This window comes from Lygodium microphyllum, chromosome 5 (assembly GCF_053477565.2).
Source record: "Lygodium microphyllum isolate KBCC chromosome 5, Lygodium_microphyllum_v1.1.10, whole genome shotgun sequence".
In the NCBI taxonomy this organism is placed as follows: Eukaryota; Viridiplantae; Streptophyta; class Polypodiopsida; order Schizaeales; family Lygodiaceae; genus Lygodium; species Lygodium microphyllum.
The window spans coordinates 140,064,707-140,084,056 of record NC_141139.1 but is presented as its reverse complement, the minus strand read 5'-3'; the positions used below and the strand labels follow the sequence as shown (position 1 = coordinate 140,084,056).

The window sequence follows — 19,350 nt, the reverse complement described above, 5'->3', positions numbered from 1 at the left end:
TGCATTTGGCCCTAAGTCCAAGGAATAGCTACAAAGCCCCAAAGTGGGAAAGGGGGAGAGGGGACCTCACGGGGAGGGAGGGAGGGATAGAGGGATAGAGAGAATGAAGGAAAGGGGGAGGGGAGGGGGAAACTCAAAAAAGGAGAAAGAGAGAGAGAGAGAGAGAGAGAGAGAGAGAGAGAGAGAGAGAGAGAGAGAGAGAGAGAGAGAGAGTGTGTGTGTGTGTGTGTGTGTGTAAGTATCTATGTTTTGTAGTATTAGAGACGTCTCTAGTTAGTGTCTCCCACATCACGCCAATCACTATAGCTAGCATGTTGCATGTTAGGCCCATTTTCTAGCCTACATATCAAGCTAGGAATTGAAGCTTACATATTAGGCTAGCCACTTCATTCTCACATAGTTTCTCTAAAGCTTGCTTTTTGTACACCTAGCATGTAGTATAGCCACATATATACTCACGCCTCCACCAGTCTTTTATTCTCCACTTGACATTGCTTATTAGCCTTGACAGGGTGGAGAGAGGCAACACTACATCCCCAATGAGAGACACATAGATCTTCCTATGTGGGAGCTTTCGCTCAACCGCCAAGACCCACGGACTGCTTATTGTTTCAAGCATTCCAAGCGAGCTCTAATGGCTATCTCTCACCGAGCTGATGCGCCATCGATCCTATGAGTGTAGTGAGCTTACCTTGATGTTTGATCGAGTACCCTCCTCTCTCTTGCACTCCCGTAGCTCCACGATTCTTGATGCTAGCTCAAGCATCCTCAAGCCTCCTCCATCTCCAAGCTCCATCCTCCATAGCCGCGTGTGCAAGAGAAGAGAAGAGGAGATGGTGAAGAGCTTCACCCTTTTGATCCCTCACTCCCACACACACTCACTCCCTCACACTCTCAAACTCCCTCTCTCTCAAGAGCACACACAAGCAAGAAGGGGAGAAGAAGAGAGGAAGAAGGAGACTCTTTTTGCCACACACAAAAAGAATGAGCTTCTCATTCACTTTTCAACTTTATATACAAAACCCTAAATCCCTTTTGGGCAGTCATCCCCTTTTTCCCTTTTTTTTACATGGCCGACCGTAGCCTAGGCCCTTTTACCTATTTCCCACCACTCTAATTTCATCCTATTCCCAACTAATGTGTACAATTTGCATAGGAGGGAGCCTGGTGCTCTTTTACCAGGATTCGGGAGTGCTTCCATATTTAATGGTGCACCTTTTACTCTTTTGTTGCCTCGGGGCGACATTGAGACTTTCTGAGGGTCGTTCCCGAACATTTAAATTTTTCAGGGTCTGGTTACCGGTCAATGCACATTTTTCTGCTTTTATCCTATGCCTTTTGTGCTATTTTCTTTTTTCTGTTTTTCACTCCTCTGTGTTGCAGGAAACACGGTAACATTACCCCCCTCCTAGGCAAGTGCCAGTCCCATGGCACTGCGGTGGGAAGTAGTGGCTAGTTAGGTCTGCTGCTAGGCGGAACTGGTGGGTGGATGACACCGGTTCCAAGGTGGTTGTGTGAATGAGAGGTGATGGAGTTTAATGATGAAGACTAGGAGAGATTCCGGCGTGCTTTAGGCTCCATGAAGATGCTTGGCATCTTTCACAGAGTTGTGGCGTCCGTTGTGTAGCTGCTCGTCCCTTGAGCATCAGAAACGCTTGAAGCAATAAGCAATCCCTTAGGAGGATGGTATTGGAGGGATTTATCTTGGAGAAGCCCCCCCGAACTCTGTCTTGACAAAGATATGGTTTGTCTTTGCATTGAAAATCTGTATCGTTGATTTGAAGATCTTTGTCTTTGAGTTGAAGGTCTTGAGTACTGCGTTGAAGATCTTTAACTCTGCATTGAAATTCTTCAGACTTGTGGAATCAATAAGCGATCCATAGATCTTAAGGCATTGGGCATGCATCTTTGGAAGATGAGGTTCCAAGATCTATGCCAATGGCAGATCTATCTTGACTTGGTTCAATCATGGTAGCCATCAGCAGGCAGATGGCTGGACACCAGCACATGAAAAAAGTCTTGGTCATTAAAGGATGTTGTGGGCAATCCTCTTCAGCAGAGTAGCCAATTCTTGAAACTCGAACATAACCTACAAGAAAAGTTGTGCACTCCCTAAGGGTGTGTCTACCTCTTCGTGTAGTGGGTGGTGCCTGTGGCAGTGGAACTGGGAGATGGGTCTAACCTTGGGCAAGCCCTTGGTAATGTCCCACACTTGAGGACCCAGTTCGTGTGTCATTGGAGGTGCAGTGCAAGTCTTAGGGTGACATGTCTGAAAGTCCTGCCCTTGATGTGCCCTAAGTGTGAAGTGGAGAGGGGGCTAGGGAAAACCCTGGGTGTAGTGACTGTGGTGCATTTCTCTTTTTTTTTTTCTTTTTCTCTTCTTCTTCTTCTTTTTTCTCTTTCTCTTTTTTTTTTTGAAATGATAACTAGGCCTAATTGTCTTCATCGAAATGAGGAGGGGAAGGGGATCGGATATATTTGCTCAAAAACTGGTGACTTTGCATGTAATCTTTCAGATTCATGCGGACATGAAGAGAAGTGGTGGAGAGGAAAGGGTGATTGCACCTAGTGAATTGGTTGTCATTCATATCTTCTAGGAGGGCTAGTCAAAAATAGGGAAGGAGACTAGCCCTCATCATAAGATGAGCCATGGCGCAGTTGTCTATAGCGTTAGGGTCAAATAATAGGGGAGGTAGGCCGCGCTCTTGTGGAGTCGAGTCCTGCTTAAGGAGTAGCCTAAGTAACCTAAGATAATTACAGGTTGTTACAAAAGCGAGGTCAGGACATGAGGAGAAATCGGCAAGAAAGCGCGTCATGGACTCATCTAGGCTTTCGGCGGTAAAGAGAAGGGCATGCTCGAAGGATACTACAGTGGAGTTATAAATAATAGGGAAGTCGTACCGCCCGTGGAGGGTGGCATCAAAATCCACCCCTACCCTTCGAGGGTATTCCATGTAGGTAGGGTTGTTCCACTCGAATGGCAGGGTGTTACAAAACACCATCCAGGCGAGCATGCTGATGTCGCATACTCGCCTCCTCCACAGGGGTTGGCTTTTGTAGCCCTATACAGTGTGTGGGACTTCAAAAACTTTATTTTTCCAGTAGTCAGCCGCTTCTATGCCCCAAGAGGTCGGGGTTTTTTCTCGCTCTTCTAGCCATCTTTGCCCCAACCGGCCACCGACCACGATTACCTCATCCATCACGTTGAGCGGCAGGACCCTCTGCAGACTGTTGGATAGGAGGAAACTAAAGGTGAATGGATCCTTTCCTTGTTCCTGTATCTCCCACAACACCAGTTCTGTATGGAATCCTGCGGGGAGATCATCAGGGCACGGTGGGAGAGGTGCGGACGGTAGTACTGTTGGTTTGGCTCTCACCTGTTTCCTAGCTTCCTCTACTAGCTTCCTACGTCTTTTCCTAGAGGCGGCTTTTCTTTCCCCGCAGATGGGTCCTCTTGTGGTGGCTCTTGAGTCTACGGCGAGGGGGGTTGTGGGACTACATCCTCCCTGAATCGGTTCATGTCGATTTTCAGTTCTGCTTCCTGCTCGAATCTGAGGGCGTCGATTTCCTGGGGGGTTAGGCCGGCCAGCAATAGATATTTTCGTTGCTCATCCAAGATCAGCCTAACCTCCGCAGGTAAGGGTGGCATGTGCAATCCAGCATGTAAGGCTCTCCGTGAAATGTCGAGCTTTCTCTGCATCACCTCCAATGACTCTCCTTGCGCTGCGTGGGTGGTGTCGAGGATGGTGTCGAGAAGGCCTTCTATTGAGTGCTGAAGGCCACTTGGGCCGCTTCTGCCTTGCTCTCTGCGATGATTTTCTCCTTTTCTGTCAGAGCAAGGCGCCGCGCCAGTGTCTTCACCCTCTTTTCATTGTGCACAGCCCACTCCTCTACTCTTTTGTTCATCACTTCCAAGCTCTCTCCTTACTTTAGGGTTAGCATCATGAGTTTCTGCTCATAGTCTTCCAACTCCCTAACGAGCCTCTCTTGCTCTACTTTTCCAGAGGTTAGTTGATTTGTCAGGCGCTCGTTCTCCTCTTGCTATTCCTTTATGCCTTGTTTTCTCTCCTCGTCCCTGGCATTCAGCTCAGCCACAAGCGCATCCACTTGAGCAGATTTCGTAGTGAGCTCTTGATATTGCACTATCAGGAGCTTGTGCTCTCTTTGCATTTGACTAGTTCCTGTGTCTCGTTTTCAAGCTGTTGTCTCCAGTGCTCCTCCCTCTCATCCTTAGCCTTCATTTCTTGTTTGAGATCTGCGATCTCCCTCTGCTGCATGGCTATCATTCTTGTTTTATCCAGCTGGAAGGCAGCCACTGATTCCTTCTCGGCTGCCAACTTAGCCATGGATATCTTGAGTTCCTCCTTAGCTTTCTCCAATTGGGAGAGTAGCTCGGCGATCTATTCGTCGTAATTAGCCGATGGCATCATCGTTATGTGGATGGGCGAGGTTGAGGCTTCTACCTTCTGCCTTTTGGGCTCTTGCCGGGATTTCGCATCCGTAGCTGGCCTCTTTTGTCCTGTGGCCGTGGTTTTTGTGCTCTGTCCCTGGCCCATCTCTTTGTTGATGAAGTACTGCATCCACGCCACGAAGTTTGACACGTCGGCACTGGTCGGGATGCTAGGGGTGATGGTGGTGGGTTCAGCGAAAGGCACTAAGAGGGTAGGAATTGGATGAATCGGGGCCTTGCCCTTGCCCTCAGGGACTGGAGGTGGTATAAACTCCGGCACCTGTGTGCTAGACCCTGGCCCTTCTTCTCTATGCGGGCTCAGGTTTCCCAGTTCATCTGCTCGGCTCTGTTGCTCGATGGACCGGCGGGTGGCTTCCGCCAGGTCCTCTTCCTCCTTCCTTCGCAGCTCTTCCTCTTCCTCATCCATCTTTCTCTTCCTTTCCTCCTCCACTTTTCTCTGCTCTTCCTTCTTTTTCCCTTTTTTCTCTTTTTCCTTCCTTTTCTTCTCCTCTGCTTCTTGTTTCGACACCTTCCTTGCTTTCTGCAATTCTTCTTTTTCCTTCTCCTCCTCCTGTCTCTTCGTCCTCTCTCTCTCCTTGGCTTCTTTTAGGGACTCTTTCTTTGCCCTTTCCAAGTCTTCTCTCTCCTTCTTTCTGCCTTTGTCATCCTTTTTCTTTCTCTGCGTCGTCTTCTTCTTGGGTTTGCTAGTTGTCTTTTTGCTTGTCTGTCCCTCCCCTTCTTCTTCTGTCTCAGTTCTATCGGTGGACCTATCCTTGTCCTGGTGAGGAGGTGACCTCTCTGGAGTTTCTCCTTCTCCTTCTTCCACCTCCTGTGCTTCCTTCACTGCCTCCTGGATGAGTGCAATCAAGACGCCTCCATACCTGATGAAGGAGGCTTTGGAGGAGGCTTTCTTTCTTTCCGTAACTTTAGAAGCCGGAGATTCTGCTCCTGCTGGTGCACTTCCTAGGGCCAACACTTTGGCCGCCTGATCAATCGTTTTTCGCACGTATCCGTTCCAATCCACTTCATCTAGGGTATGGGCTGCTACATTCTCCAACATCGGTATGCTAATTCGATGCATCAATGAATTGTAACGCTGGCTGGAGAAAAGCACATGTATCAGCTTGGCCTACATATCCTGGCTTCTGCGGCAGGGATGTCCTGGATGCTTATGCCGTCATTTGTGAGCACCTCTTCCTTCTTCATTTTCAGCATGGCATAAACATCCCTTTTTTGTTTCCTCTCCATCTTTGGTACCAATCCTAAAGCCTTCTCCACCAAGGCTGGATCTAACCGGACGTGTACCTGCTTTGCACCTTCTCCTCTATCCACTGTTACAATACCACATTCTTGGTCTGGGTTGTATGTTCTGAGGAACTCCACGCACTTTAGGTGGTCTGGCTCCTGCGAGAACTTTTCAAGATACTTTGTGAGGTTGCATTGTTCAACCACCCTCCTGGCTACACCCTCCTGGCTACTTCCTCCTTGGCCACCACGACTTCTATGTCGTGGATGGTTCAGAATTTGAGCTGGCTGAAGGTGCAGTTCTCTAGATGGATGCGGTATTGCTCTCTTTTCTCATCTGTGAACAGGAGTCGATGGGCGCGGTCTTGCTGCGACATTTTATGCTCTTGCCAAAAATCGTAGCTTTCATTAGTATTTTCTACATGTCAATTCGTTGATTGCTGGAAAGGAAAAACTCTATGCTTTTTGAATGAATTCATTAGGAAGCCATGTAGATTTTCCTTTTTAGACTTGGACTTTTTGCCCTTTACTTCAAAGTTTTCTTGCCCATTTTCCTACCCCGTCCATTTTTTCATACTACTTGTTTATGCTTTTCGCTAATTTAACTTTGATTTATCCCCTTTGATTCATTTCTCATCTGATTCATTCCACCTTACCCTCTCCCCTTCCATTTTGAAAAGAATCCTTCCTAGGATTGAGGGTCAAAAGGTTAAGGGCTTTCGGCATGTTGGGATGGGAGTTACTTGTGAAGGAGCCAAGTATAGAAATTTGGATTGTATTCCAGTTGAGCTGCGCGGTCCAAATCAAAGGGTCCAATTCCTATGTGCGTGTTGTATGTGAGAACATCTGTGAGGAAGTCACCAGAGTCGACCCAACTCGCAATGTGGAGTTCTTCCTCTGTTAAGAGGTGGTCAAGGTAGGGATGCCCCTTCACGTGCTCGTCTATGGGTCGGCCCCGAAGAGTGGTTAACACTCTGTACGAGGTGGGCGCGACGTAAATGGGATCATACTCTGCTGTTTTGATGGCGCGGCGCTGCTCGGCGTTGGTCATTATGCGACATCCTTCAACTTTCCATTGCAACCTAAGAGCGTAACACTGCCTCGAGAAAGGTGATCCAGTATCAGCGAGGTGTGATAACTCTGCGATTTCTTGGTCAGTGATAGCAGAAGTAGTTTGTGGATCGTATGATGTGATAAGGCGCTATTTGATGGCTTGCTCCTTGGAGATCTCGCTGTGAATCAACTCAGCAGCGGAGCGAGAAGCTTTTGCAAATGTGAACTCAAAGGTCTCCCAAGAGCAAGGCATATTGCGCACTTCCATTGCAAAGGGTTCTTCCAATAGACCTAAGTCCAAGCGGTCGTAGCTGAGGGCTAGTGACACAAAGGTGGCATCGAGTTATTTAATGCCTTCCACCACGTCATCCCCGATGTCCTCCGCAAGGTCAGCGGCTAGCGCTAGGAAGGATTTTCGTTCGTAGGAGGGCGTAAGGTCGACAGATGGTTGAGGTTTGATAGAACAAGCACTTTTGATAATGAAGATGGGCAGTTGAGAGTTTCCTTGAGCCTGCAGTTGGGCTGTTTGGAATATGGGTGGATTAGGGTCCGCCACAACAGATGGACTGATGCATTCAGATTTTCTTTGGGGAGTCGGATTGACTTGGTTGGATGATGCCTCTTGTGACGATGGCTGTTGCTTGGGCCGATAGGCCTGTGTGACTTTTTTGGCCCAAAGCGTAGATGAGTCGGATGGTTGGGGCTGTGGAGAGCATTGCGGCTTATGGTTTTGAGGTGTTATGGGACATGGGCTGATCAAGCTTGAGGGTGGCGTATGAATAGTACATTTGGCCATGGGGGCCTTAGGGATCCATAGCCAGGTATTCCCCTCATAGTAGCCTTGCGCATGCAAGAGGGCTTTAGGGACCCATCTTTGCTTAATCACACGGCGCTTCCTGTGATTGCATCTTGGCCTCCTAGGTTTAGAGTTCTAGGTCTTATGAGAATAGGAACGTGGACTCCTAGGCGGTTGTTGCGACTGTTTAGGCACCCATTGGAAGCGAGGCTGCTGGGCCTTATCTTTAGCTGCTGCGGGTTGCGGTTTATGGAAGTCGAGGAGTGGCAGCCGCGCACTACCCCCCTCCTTACTCTTGCCTATGGATGTTTCTACCGGTGGTTTTGCGGACGGTTATGGTGTCGCGCAGCCCTTGCTGAAAGCTGTGACAATGCGCACGTTGCCTATTGCTAGGTGGATGCATTGCGACTCATAATCAATATTGCAGTGAGTCTGCTTTTTAAAGGTTCGCCCTAGCAGTGATTCCATGCCTGGATCTGTAGCACTTAGTAATACGTAAAAAAGCATTGGAACAGTCTCAGATTCGATAGAAACGGCGACTCCGCACTTGCCGAAAAGTGCGTATGAGTGGGCTTCGTATGGGTTTAATCTGGCAGTTGTGGGTTGAAGTAGCGGTTTTCCAAGTTGGATCCAATGACTATGGGTTAAGACGTTGAAGCCTTCTCCCTCGTCGATCAAGGCGTTAAAAGCGCATGTTTGCTTGGCAGTGACCGTGATACGGAGGTAAGCGGGTTCTACGGCTTCCTCATCCTCTTCGTTGATTTCAGTGATTGTAGCTACTCGTACTTTGACCGACGGTTGTGACAGTGGTGGCTCATGCAAAGGATGCATGGGAGGGTAGTACTTCTTGACACGACTACCATTGAAGAAGCCCATTCCCCCACCGTCTAGTGTCTCAAGCTCAACATTGTCGGTTCGACTGATTGCACGAACCTTGAAGGGTCTGAGACCTCTGAATTTCATTTTTTGCTTATGTCCCTTGATCGAGTAAAGGAGCACTAAGTCACCCTGTTTGAACTCGCACTGCTTGACATGCTTGTCGAACCAGAGTTTGCGTCGGGCCTTCTCACAGATAAGCGCGTGGGTGGCTAGGAGACGAGTCTCTGACAGGCGTTCAAGCTCGACCAGGCGTTGTGTCCTTGCCTCCTTCCCTTCCCATCGTTCTTGAAGTGCTATTCTCAAGCTAGGAACGAAGAATTCTAATGGTACAATTGCCTCAGTTCCATAGGTCAGCCTAAAGAGGGTTTGGCCGACAGCCGGTTTATAAGCTATGCGATAGGCCCACAAGGCTACCATCATTTTGTTGTCCCAATCGCTGCGTGAGGCTGAGACTACTTTAGTCAAGACATTGATAAGAATCTTATTAGTTGATTTTGCTTGGCCATTCGCTTGAGGGTAGTATGGCGAGGATTTGCGATGGATAATGAGAAAGGTGGACAGGAGATGTGTATCACTTCGTTGATGAAGTGCGAGCCTTGGTCACTAACCAGTTCGATGGGGCAGCCAAAGCGCAAGATCACTTGCTCCCATAAGAACTTGGCAGTCATTCTCGCGTCTTTTTTTCGTGTGGCTCTTGCCTCTGCCCATTTTGTGAGGTAATCCGTGGCCACAACGATGTACTTGGCTTGTGAGTACTGTGCCGCAGGACTAATGGGCCCTATGAAGTCGATTCCCCATTTTTCGAAGGGTTGGCGAGCAATAATTGGGGTCAACTCCATTTGATCTTTATGAATCGGGACTTTTGTCCGTTGGCACTCGTCACAATGCTTGACGAATCGCTTGGCGTTGCAGAAAAGTGTGGGCCACCATAGTTGAGATTGCAGCACCTTCCGTGCTATCGTATCTCCACTAAAGTGTCCTCCCGCGATGTCGCTATGCGCCTCTGAGAGCACATCGTGCATCTTGTGCTCACACACACATCTACGTAGCAATCCATCTTGCCCCAGCCTATAGAGTTGGCCTGCAATCAGCTGGTAGGGTTGAATCTTCCGGATCAAGCGCCTAAGTTGGGCTTTTTCTATTGGTCGCTCAGGTAGTTCGTGCTCCAGCACTTGGACTATGTCGTCCGCCTAATATGGCATTAGATCAGCCTTAAATAAGTCTCTCTTGTTGGACAGGTGGAATAGGTGGGCGTCGGGTAACTTGTCAACGATGCCTTGTCCAGCGGCTTCTCCTGTGGGGATGCGTGACATGTGATCAGCCATGTAATGTTGTTTTCCCTTTCGTACTACCACGAAGAAATCAAACTCTAGAAGTAGGAGGAGCCATCGAGCTATGCGCCCTGTAGCACAAGGTTTGTTTACTAAATAGAGCAGGGCTTGATGGTCCACGAAAAAGATGAAGGGTGTGGCCAATAGATAATGCCAGAATTTCTTCACAGCGAACACCATAGCTAATCCCTCCCTTTTTGTTGTCAAGTAGTTCATCTCCATCTCAGTGAGTTGTTTGCTAGCAAAGCTCACTGGATAATCTAAGTTGTGCTCACCAGGTTGGCACAACACCGCCCCCACGGAAAACTTAGAAGCATCGATGTGCATGTGGAAGGTAATGGTCCAATCTGGGGCTCGTAGAATTGGTGTTGTTGTTAGAGCATTTTTCAATTCTTCGTACGCTCGTTGGCATGCCTCGGTCCACTCGAAGACAATCAGTAGCTTGTACAATGGTTTGGCAATCAGCGCATAGTTCAGTACAAACCACCGATAGTATCCTGTATGGCCTAAGAAGCATTGAACTCCCTTGTAATTAATTGGGGGTGGAAGGTCAACAATAACCTTGAACTTCGAGAAGTCCGTGGCAATACCGTTCTTCGACACCATGTGTCCTAAGATGCATCCGTGCTTTACCCAAAACTGGCACTTCAAAGGGTTCAAGGAGAGATGATATAAGCGACACCGTTCAAAGACTGCGCGGAGTTTGTCTAAGTGTTCGATCCAGGTCGAATGGATACACAGGTCGTCGACAAAGACCTCTAACTCCTTGCGAAGCATGTCCTTAAAGATGGTGCACATGAGATGTTGAAAAGTGGTGGGGGCATTGGTCAACCCGAAGGGCATGACTATGTATGCAAAGACGCCCCACTCAGTGGCAAAGACGCCCCACTCAGTGGCAAAGGTGGTCTTGTGCTTGTCTGCAGGATGCACTTGCACCTGGTTGTACCTTGAGAAGCCATCCAGAAAACTGTAGGCTTCCTTGCCTGCCACCCTCTCAAGCATGTGCTCGGTGTACGGCAATGGATAGTTGTCTCTCTTCGTAGCAGCGTTCACCTTCTTGTAATTGATACACACTCGGATTTTTCCGTTCTTCTTCATCACAATGACTATGGGTGATACCCAGTCTATGTGCTCAATTTCGTAAATGAATCCAGCTCTCATCAGCTTGTCAATTTCCTCTTTGACAGCATGAGCGTGTTTTGGATTCATAGGGTACGGTCTCTGCTTGACCGGCATCACGTCCGACGTCATGGGTATATTGTGAGTCACAACACTCGGATCTACCCCTTGTAGCTCCTCTAAGGACCAGGCAAACACGTCTATATACTCTCGCAAGAGAGCGACAAGGCTCGTTTCCTCTTTACCCGTCAAGTCGTCGGCAATGAACACTGGTCGAGGTGTTTCCCCTTCTTGGGCTAAGTCTACCTCCTTGATTTTGGCTGGTCCCTCGATTGGTTCGCTCGTCTGGCCTTGACGTTTGGCACCTAATAGAACTACTACCCTATCCCCTTTTTTGAATTTTGTGAAGCGTGTAGGGAGGTCCTGCGGCTTTTGCTGTTCTTCTGATCGTGTATCCCTGGGTTGCTTTGCCTTTTCCTACCTTACCCGTCTGTGCCTCAGGTGGGCGGGTAGGTCCCCCTTGGTACATTTGGTCATGGGCGGCCTAGGGATCTCTAGATCACTATCCGAACTAACTTTTGATTCAGAGTCAAACCCTCCATCTTCGCTGGAAGAGGTGGTCTCCCCTGGTGGCCGCAGTTCAGATAGCGATTCGGTCCTAAGTATTGATATCGTTCCTGGCTGGGCTAGGCCTGCTTGCTCAAGGTCTATGGCTCCTATGCATTCCAACCAAGCGCGATCACATTCCATGCGCATGACTCCTCGCTCTACTATAAGGGTCTGCCTTTTTTGTGGCTTGGCGTCTGCTCGTATCTACTCAATTTCTCGTCCTTCAGTGTCGTATTCTATGGTATCTACTTCACCCTCGCTCTCATCACTGAAGGATTGGCAGTCTTCGTATTCATCGCTAGAATCTTTGTCATCCAACTGCTCATCGTCTTCTAGGGTTTGGTATGCCTTGTGCCATTGGTCAAGAACTAGGGCCCAGTTATACATGAGGTTTACATCATGCATCCTGGTCCATTGCCACGTGGATTCCTCTAAGAGACCCTGGAGTGGTTTGAAATTTGTAGCTGGATTGTGAGCTAGCTAGTCCGTTAGGTATTCCAGTATCCCCTGGAGTTCCCTTTTGTTGGATGGTATGTGGAAGGTGATAGGCTTAGGCTTTCCGCAGAGGCTTCCTGCCATCATGCAGACTGGTGCGGAGAGTGCTTCGTTAGACTTGCCGATCGTTTTGATGGCTTGCTCATACGCCTCATGATCTGAGAATGGCAGGTCGATTGTAGCGAGAACGTGCATCCAATCCTGCTTGCTCACCCAGAGGGATTCTCTTAAAGAGACTCCTCACATGGGTCATGTAGTCGCGGATGTCCTCCTTCTCTTTCTGCTTGATGTTAATCAATCGTACTAGCAGGTTATCGGAGTATCCGGGCTCAGCGAATCTCTTGACGAAGAGATCCTTGAGGTCATTGAAGTTGGCTTGCTCAGCAGCATCTAAGCTCGTATACCACATCCTACCCTTGTCACCTAGGCAAAGCCTGAATGCTTGCGAGCGTTGAGTTTGGTCGTTGAGGCCATTGGCTTTGCAGACTTGCTCAAACTGCTCAACGAAGCTGTATGGGTCATCATGAGGTTGGTACTTATCGAGTTGCTTGGCAACAATCGATATTTTGGCCTGGCTTTTTGAGCCTTGGTTCGCCCCTAATCCTGCGAACAATGATGTCGCTAGTGTGGTGGCACTCTACTCTACTGCTGTATTATCGAGTAGCCGTTTCATGAGAAGCTCGTGCTCAACGTCAAGTCTCTCGTGCTCTCTCATGGTCTGTTCGGTTTCGGCCAGTCAAGTTCAGCACTCGCTGCACCTCATGCAGCTCCATGCTTTGCCTTTGGCTCCTAGCCTGCTGATCCCTATTGTACTCGGTTATGCCCTGCAATGCTTTGCGGGATAGCCTTCTCTCCTCTTCTAGGTCTACAATGATTGTGTCTGCTATCCTGCCGTGGTGCTCGTACTGGGTGTGCATGTCGTAACTGCTCACCAGCGCTGCTGAATAGCATCTCGAAATACGTTCAAATCAAGCTCCTCATTAGACCGATGGTCTGAGCTCTCTTCCGTCATGGTTGCATTCTCACGCTCCACTACGCTGTCGATCAAGTTGAATGGACTTGATAGATCGTCGTCGTTGGCGCTCCTTGCTTGGTCCTATTCTGCGCTTTGATGGTTTGTCTATATCTTGGGTCCTCTCCTATTGGTGGGTTCCTTGAGTGGTTTATCTGAGTGAGTTCCTTTGGTTATTGAATACAACCCTCAACTTATGGTTACTCGGTGTGCGTGTGTCACTTCTCGTGCACTTGTGCCCACAGGCTTTCAGCTTTCTTAAGTGTACTTCAAGTGCGAAAATTCAATGTGAGTGCAGCAAGCAATTCCTCAGCGTCTTACATACTCTCGCTTGTTTCGGGCCTGATAGGCTTATAGATCCATTTTTTGGCCGTTTTGTCAAGGTTTAGGGTTTCCTCGTATGTTGCCTTATTCGTTTTCGGTCGATCAGGTTTTACGGCTCAGCGGCTTGCGTCTAAGTCCTTGGGTCTCGCAACTGTCCACTTCTAGTCACTAAGCGGCTGCGTACCACAATTTCTCTTATCACGTGTGCCAAAATCAAGTTCTGAGCGCCCGAAGGGTTTCGAAAGTTTGCGCTGCTACGTATTTGCCAGGTCAGGTCAAATTTCTAAAAAATTTGACAAAAAGTTGCACTCAGACCAACTGGTCCGAATTGCAGGGTCCGAGTAGGTCACTCGGACGGGCCGAGGCACAGGGTCGAGGGCCGAATTTTCGGGTTTGACTCGGACGATTTTGATTCGGACAGGCCGAATGACGAATTTGGATAGCGTGATTCAGACGGGCCGAACGGCGCTTGGGCCGAGGGCCGAATTTGGGATGTGGCCGAGGGCCGAATTTGAGACTCGGACGGGTCGAATGCGGCGCGCGTGACCTGCGCGAACGCGATTTCGGTCGATTTACCAAATGTAGGCCGGCACCATGGCTATGCACTTCCAAATCCTATCTAGGAAAGTAGAGGGAGAGATTCGTATACCTGAACGAGCCGGTTAGTGCGTCAGTGATGCGATCGAATCGATGCAGGTTGGATCTCTCTCTCTCTCTCTCTCTCTCTCTCTCTCTCTCAGAAAATGGCACAAATGAGCTCTCCCTTGGCCTCCTGGCTCTTATATGCCTTCCCAAGTGTGGCATTGATGCCCCCAATCACTCACTTTTGCTGATCTTAGGCATCACTAGCGAGCATTTTACCCATTTTGCACAATTTTTGCCCTGTTTTGCCCTGTTTTGAAACAGTAAACCATACCCTTCTCCGGATCGATTTCCTAAATCTAACCTACTCTAAATGCAACAAAGATTGAAAGCAAAAAATTGAACTAATTTCTCCATGTTTTCCAATCATCAAACAACCAAAATATCCCAAAATACTTACTTGTTTTGAAGATAAAAAACACCCAAACTTTCAACCTATCTCAAGCTCCATTTCGGGGATGAATCCCCTACTTCGATGCTCGAAATGAGGCGCGCAAGTGCTCGAGCTTGAATCCGTTGTCCCGACAACGGAACCAAAATGTGGGAGCTTTCGCTCAACCGCCAAGACCCACAGACCACTTATTGTTTCAAGCGTTCCAAGTGAGCTCTAATGGCTATCTCTCACCTAGCCGATGCGCCGTCGATCCTATGAGTGTAGTGAGCTTACCTTGATGTTTGATCGAGTACCCTCCTCTCTCTTGCACTCCTGTAGCTCCAGATTCTTGATGCTAGCTCAAGCATCCTCAAGCCTCCTCTATCTCCAAGCTCCATCCTCCATAGCCGCATGCACAAGAGAAGAGAAGAGAAGAGAAGAGAAGAGAAGAAGAGAAGAGGAGATGGTGAAGAGCTTCACCCTCTTGATCCCTCACTCCCACACACACTCACTCCCTCACACTCTCACACTCCCTCTCTCTCAAGAGCACACACAAGCAAGAAGGGGAGAAGAAGAGAGGAAGAAGAAGACTCTTTTTGCCACACACCAAAAGAATGAGCTTCTCATTCACTTTTCAACTTTATATACAAAACCCTAAATCCCTTTTGGGCGGTCATCCCCTTTTTCCCTTTTTTTTACATGGCCGGCCGTAGCCTAGGCCCTTTTACCTATTTCCCACCACTCTAATTTCATCCTATTCCCAACTAATGCATACAATTTGCACAGGAGCAAGCCTGGCGCTCTTTTACAAGGATTCGGAAGCGCTTCCATATTTAATGGTGCGCCTTTTACTCTTTTGTTGCCTCAGGGTGACACTGAGACTTTCTGAGGGTCGTGCCTGAACATTTAAATTTTTCAGGGTCTGGTTACCGGTCAAGGCGCCTTTTTCTGCTTTTATCCTGCGCCTTTTGTGCTATTTCCTTTTTTCCGTTTTCCGCTCCTCTGTGCTGCGAGAAACATGGTAACATCCTACATGGTAGTTTGTAAGAGAGAGATGGGATAGCTATGCTTAGCTCTTTGTGAGAGAGAGGGGGAGAGAGAAAGAGAGGCAAAAGTGAAGGGTGGAACTTGGAGACCTAAGAAAGAGAGAGGGAGAGGGGGGAGATAGAGCTAGTTGTCACAGAGAGAGAGGACTTTTGTCAAAGATAAAAAGGGAGGGAGATGACTTTTGTCAAAGAGAGAAAGGGAGGGAGAGAGGACTTTTGTCAAAGAGAGTAAGGGAGGAGAGACCATTTCAAATTTAAAACTTGGTTTGGGTGGATGTTTAAGGTTCAAAAACTTTTGATATTCGAGCAAGCTTTAGGAGGTTTGAGACTTTCATTTTCCACAATTTAAAATTACAAAGCAGTATAGATGTGCATCTTGTCAAAGCACAATGATGGTCCATTTTAGCATTAGGTATTTAATGAATGATATTGTTAGTATTGGACAAATTGTTATGTTTTAGTCATTTTACTAGCTTACATTGATATTTGCAATATAACTTAATTTGCAAATATTTTTGTCTTTGGGTGTAAGTTGATCCATCTAATATGTTCTATACATTAGGGAAAATCTAGACTCACTTTTGGGCCTTCTAAGAACTATCATGTCATTGTCATATTAAAAAAAGGGGGACCTATAGATAACTATATCCATTCTACTTCAAAACTATATAATCTAACATATCATTGCAAAGGTCTTGATGAGAGGATTCTAACACATCATCCTTAGACAAATTTGGAGTTTATTTACTCAATTTATGGCATCTTGACCAAAAAGTAACCACAAAATTTTTGTAATACTAGCCTCACCCTCATTTGTCCTTATGGAATATTCCCCAACATCCCAAACAACTTAAAAGGCCCAAAAGTGAGTCCAAATTTCCCCTAATGATTGTTGAAGTGCATTAACTTTGGCATGTTTGGAGCCAAAAACCCACAATTTCTTCTTGTGGCTACTATTATGTTATATATTAAAGCATAGAAACACGTGAGACAATGGCCATAATTTTAATGAGGATGCATAATGCTAATAATTTGCATTTTCCCACATGTTCTGCTTTAGAGAATGGAAAAATATTAAAAAAGGCTTCCTCAAAATTTACAAATATGCACACGTAGAGTTTTAATAAGAAATGACCTATCAATATAAATATTAAATTTTTGGGGAAGAACAAGTCTTGGGAACTGGACATTTCCTCAAAATTCACAAATATGTACACATCGAGTTTTAATAAGAATTGACCTACCAATATAAGGACTAAACTATTGGGAATGGGACATTTTCCATTTGAGCTAAAATGGCCTTCTTTTGCATTGTAGATGACCTAAAGCAGCATCTAGTGTGAATTCTTTCTAAATGAGTCCTATGGTTCAAAATATATCTACACAAGTAAAACATTTTTTATGCTGTGAAGTCATTCATTCTTGTGATTTATGCTCTAACTTATAACTAAGGTAAGGCATCTCTCTCTCTCTCTCTCTCTCTCTCTCTCTCTCTCTCTCTCTCTCTCTCTCTCTCTCTCTCTCTCTCTCTCTCTCTCTGTGTAGGTTAGAATGGTAAAGCAACCCTCCAGTTTTATAATATTGCTATGGATATTATAGATTCTCAAAAGATATGTACCACTTTTCACACAAAAGAAGTTTGTAAGTATACTAGAGGCATATGAAAAGTTTCAAACCCACTAAACAACGCTAGAAAGTTGATGTGTTGTCTTGTGTTACCAAATATACTAAAATTTTTCATACAGTGGCTTTGAGTTGTTGAGAAGACATAGACAAAAATAGGTTTGGCGAGGTTTTAGGCAAGCTGTCAATTACAAAATTATGTTGTTCTTTGAAATGTATGATTATCAAATGAAAATTGGCCAACTATATCCCTCTTCTTTCAAAGAGATGATAGAAGAAATAAACATGCCCAATAGTGGCAAATTCATTTTCTATAATTTTCTCTATAATAGTGCTCTTTTACTTTCTCTTTAAAGTTACTATTAAGAGTAATTCATCGCTTATCATCATTCCCTTTACGCATACTTCTTTATTTAACGTATGAAGATGCACTTCTGAAATCTTTTTTATTTAGTATGAGAAAGGAGTAAACAATGAAAACATGTGGATATCCGTAGTTTATATTTATTAATGGTGACTGATTTCATCTTAGTTTTCAATGTTTTAGCGTGTGCAACTTCTCTAATCCAACTCCATACACAATGAAATGTTGAATTTGTTTAGACTTGAGCATTCACATGGTGTGCACCCCTTTGAAATCTTTAATAGTGGGGGAAGGTCACCTCTCTATTGTCCCACTATCTTCCCTCGATGGAAATATCAACATGGCAGTAGTATTCTAATTAATCAATCAGGGATGAAATGCATACTTGAAAATTTCCATGATATGCATGATTGATCAATGAAAGATTGGAATGAAGAAATGAGAATTGGTTGAGGGTCTTACCGATGCAATTCAATAACTCACTAATTGCCAGTACAATGCATAACGTTCTTGTTCCATGACTACAAAGAAGACACAACACCTCTCTTGTGGGGTTACTTTATGAGGTCCATCATGAAATGTAATGTATGTGCTCCATTCAACTAGTGAACTTACAAAGCCACAAACACTTGGTAGTAAGACAAATCCACATTTAGGAGGGTGGAGTTTGCAAACATGTGAATTGAGGAAATTGGATGGAATGGTCTAATGGTCAAGACATAAATGTCGTAATTCACTATAGTAACAAGGAATGGTGCAATGCTCTTGTACATCATACCTTTACTTTGAGGAGCATTTCTTATTTGCAAGGTGCTCCACGAAGGGAGGTACAAATGGAACAATCCATTTCTTCTTAGCAAGGTGCTTAAGGAAGGTAAGTCCAAAATGCAATGTGCCCATGCTGCATAAAAATATGTACAATTAAGGTTTGGTAAGGTATATTGTATGTAGATATATATATATATATATATATATATATATATATATATATTGTATCCTTTGCATATAATTTACAAGTGTTTGCTTTCGTGTGAAGGATCCTTCAAAGGTCGGGTGAAGCCATGATCAAGGGATAAGCGTCTCGAAGCAGAAGAGGCCATCGAATTGGGGGGCCAATTTGGGCGACATGACACGAGATCTGTTAATGCTATGGTTATTGATACGGTCGCCGGCCTGATCCTGCTCTGCCGGCGGCGGCGGTCATCATCCTCACCAGAACGAGCAGGGAAAATTGAAGGAGCGGCCGCCTGATAGATATATATATATCGTTTGCACGAGTGAGTAACTGATGCAATGCGATAGATATTGCATGATTAAGCAACGCAAGCTTGTATAATTGAACAACTAACCGTTACCTGCGTCGAAAGGGCAAAGGAGAAGGACGAGAGCTGGTTGTGTATGACCATGTCTGATTGAGAGAAGCCCAAGAGAGTTGTGATGACAAGGCTAGCCATGAGAGAGAGAGAGAGAGAGAGAGAGAGAGAGAGAGAGAGAGAGAGAGCTTATGGCGCAAAACACCCACTCCTTGGCTTGAGAGAGAGAGAGAGAGAGAGAGAGAGAGAGAGATCTAGTTTATGGCGCAAAGCACCCACTCCTTGTCTTGAGAGAGAGAGAGAGAGAGAGATCCTATTACGAAAACAAAAGATAGAGATCTTGTAGCTTATGACCCAAAGCACCCACTCCTTCCTTGCCTTCCTAGACACCTCTTGAGTGCATATAGATACAATTGACATGTAAGTTTCCCCCGAGTGCCACATGGATTTGCTTATTAAGAAGTGCTCCATAGCATCATTGCTTATACATTTTCTAACCTTTAATCTTCTTTTCCTACTTATTGATTCCTCCTAGCATATCACTCTCTATGTGACTAGGTCCATCCACTCATACAAATTGCTTATACATTTTCCAACCTTTAATCTTCTTTTCCTAGTTATTGGTTCCTCCTAACATGACACTCATTGTGTGACTAGGTCCATCCACCCATACAAG

The 19,350-nt window shown here is 46.1% G+C and overlaps 1 long non-coding RNA gene across 1 annotated transcript; it reads right to left on the bottom strand.

Moving 5' to 3' along the window:
* Positions 1-18,298: 18,298 nt before the first annotated feature.
* Positions 18,299-19,127, bottom strand: LOC148036458 (uncharacterized). The gene is made up of 2 exons (XR_015691023.1): positions 18,717-19,127; positions 18,299-18,608 (listed from the first exon to the last, which is right to left on the bottom strand). It is a non-coding gene; the product is annotated as an uncharacterized LOC148036458 (long non-coding RNA).
* Positions 19,128-19,350: the final 223 nt, after the last annotated feature.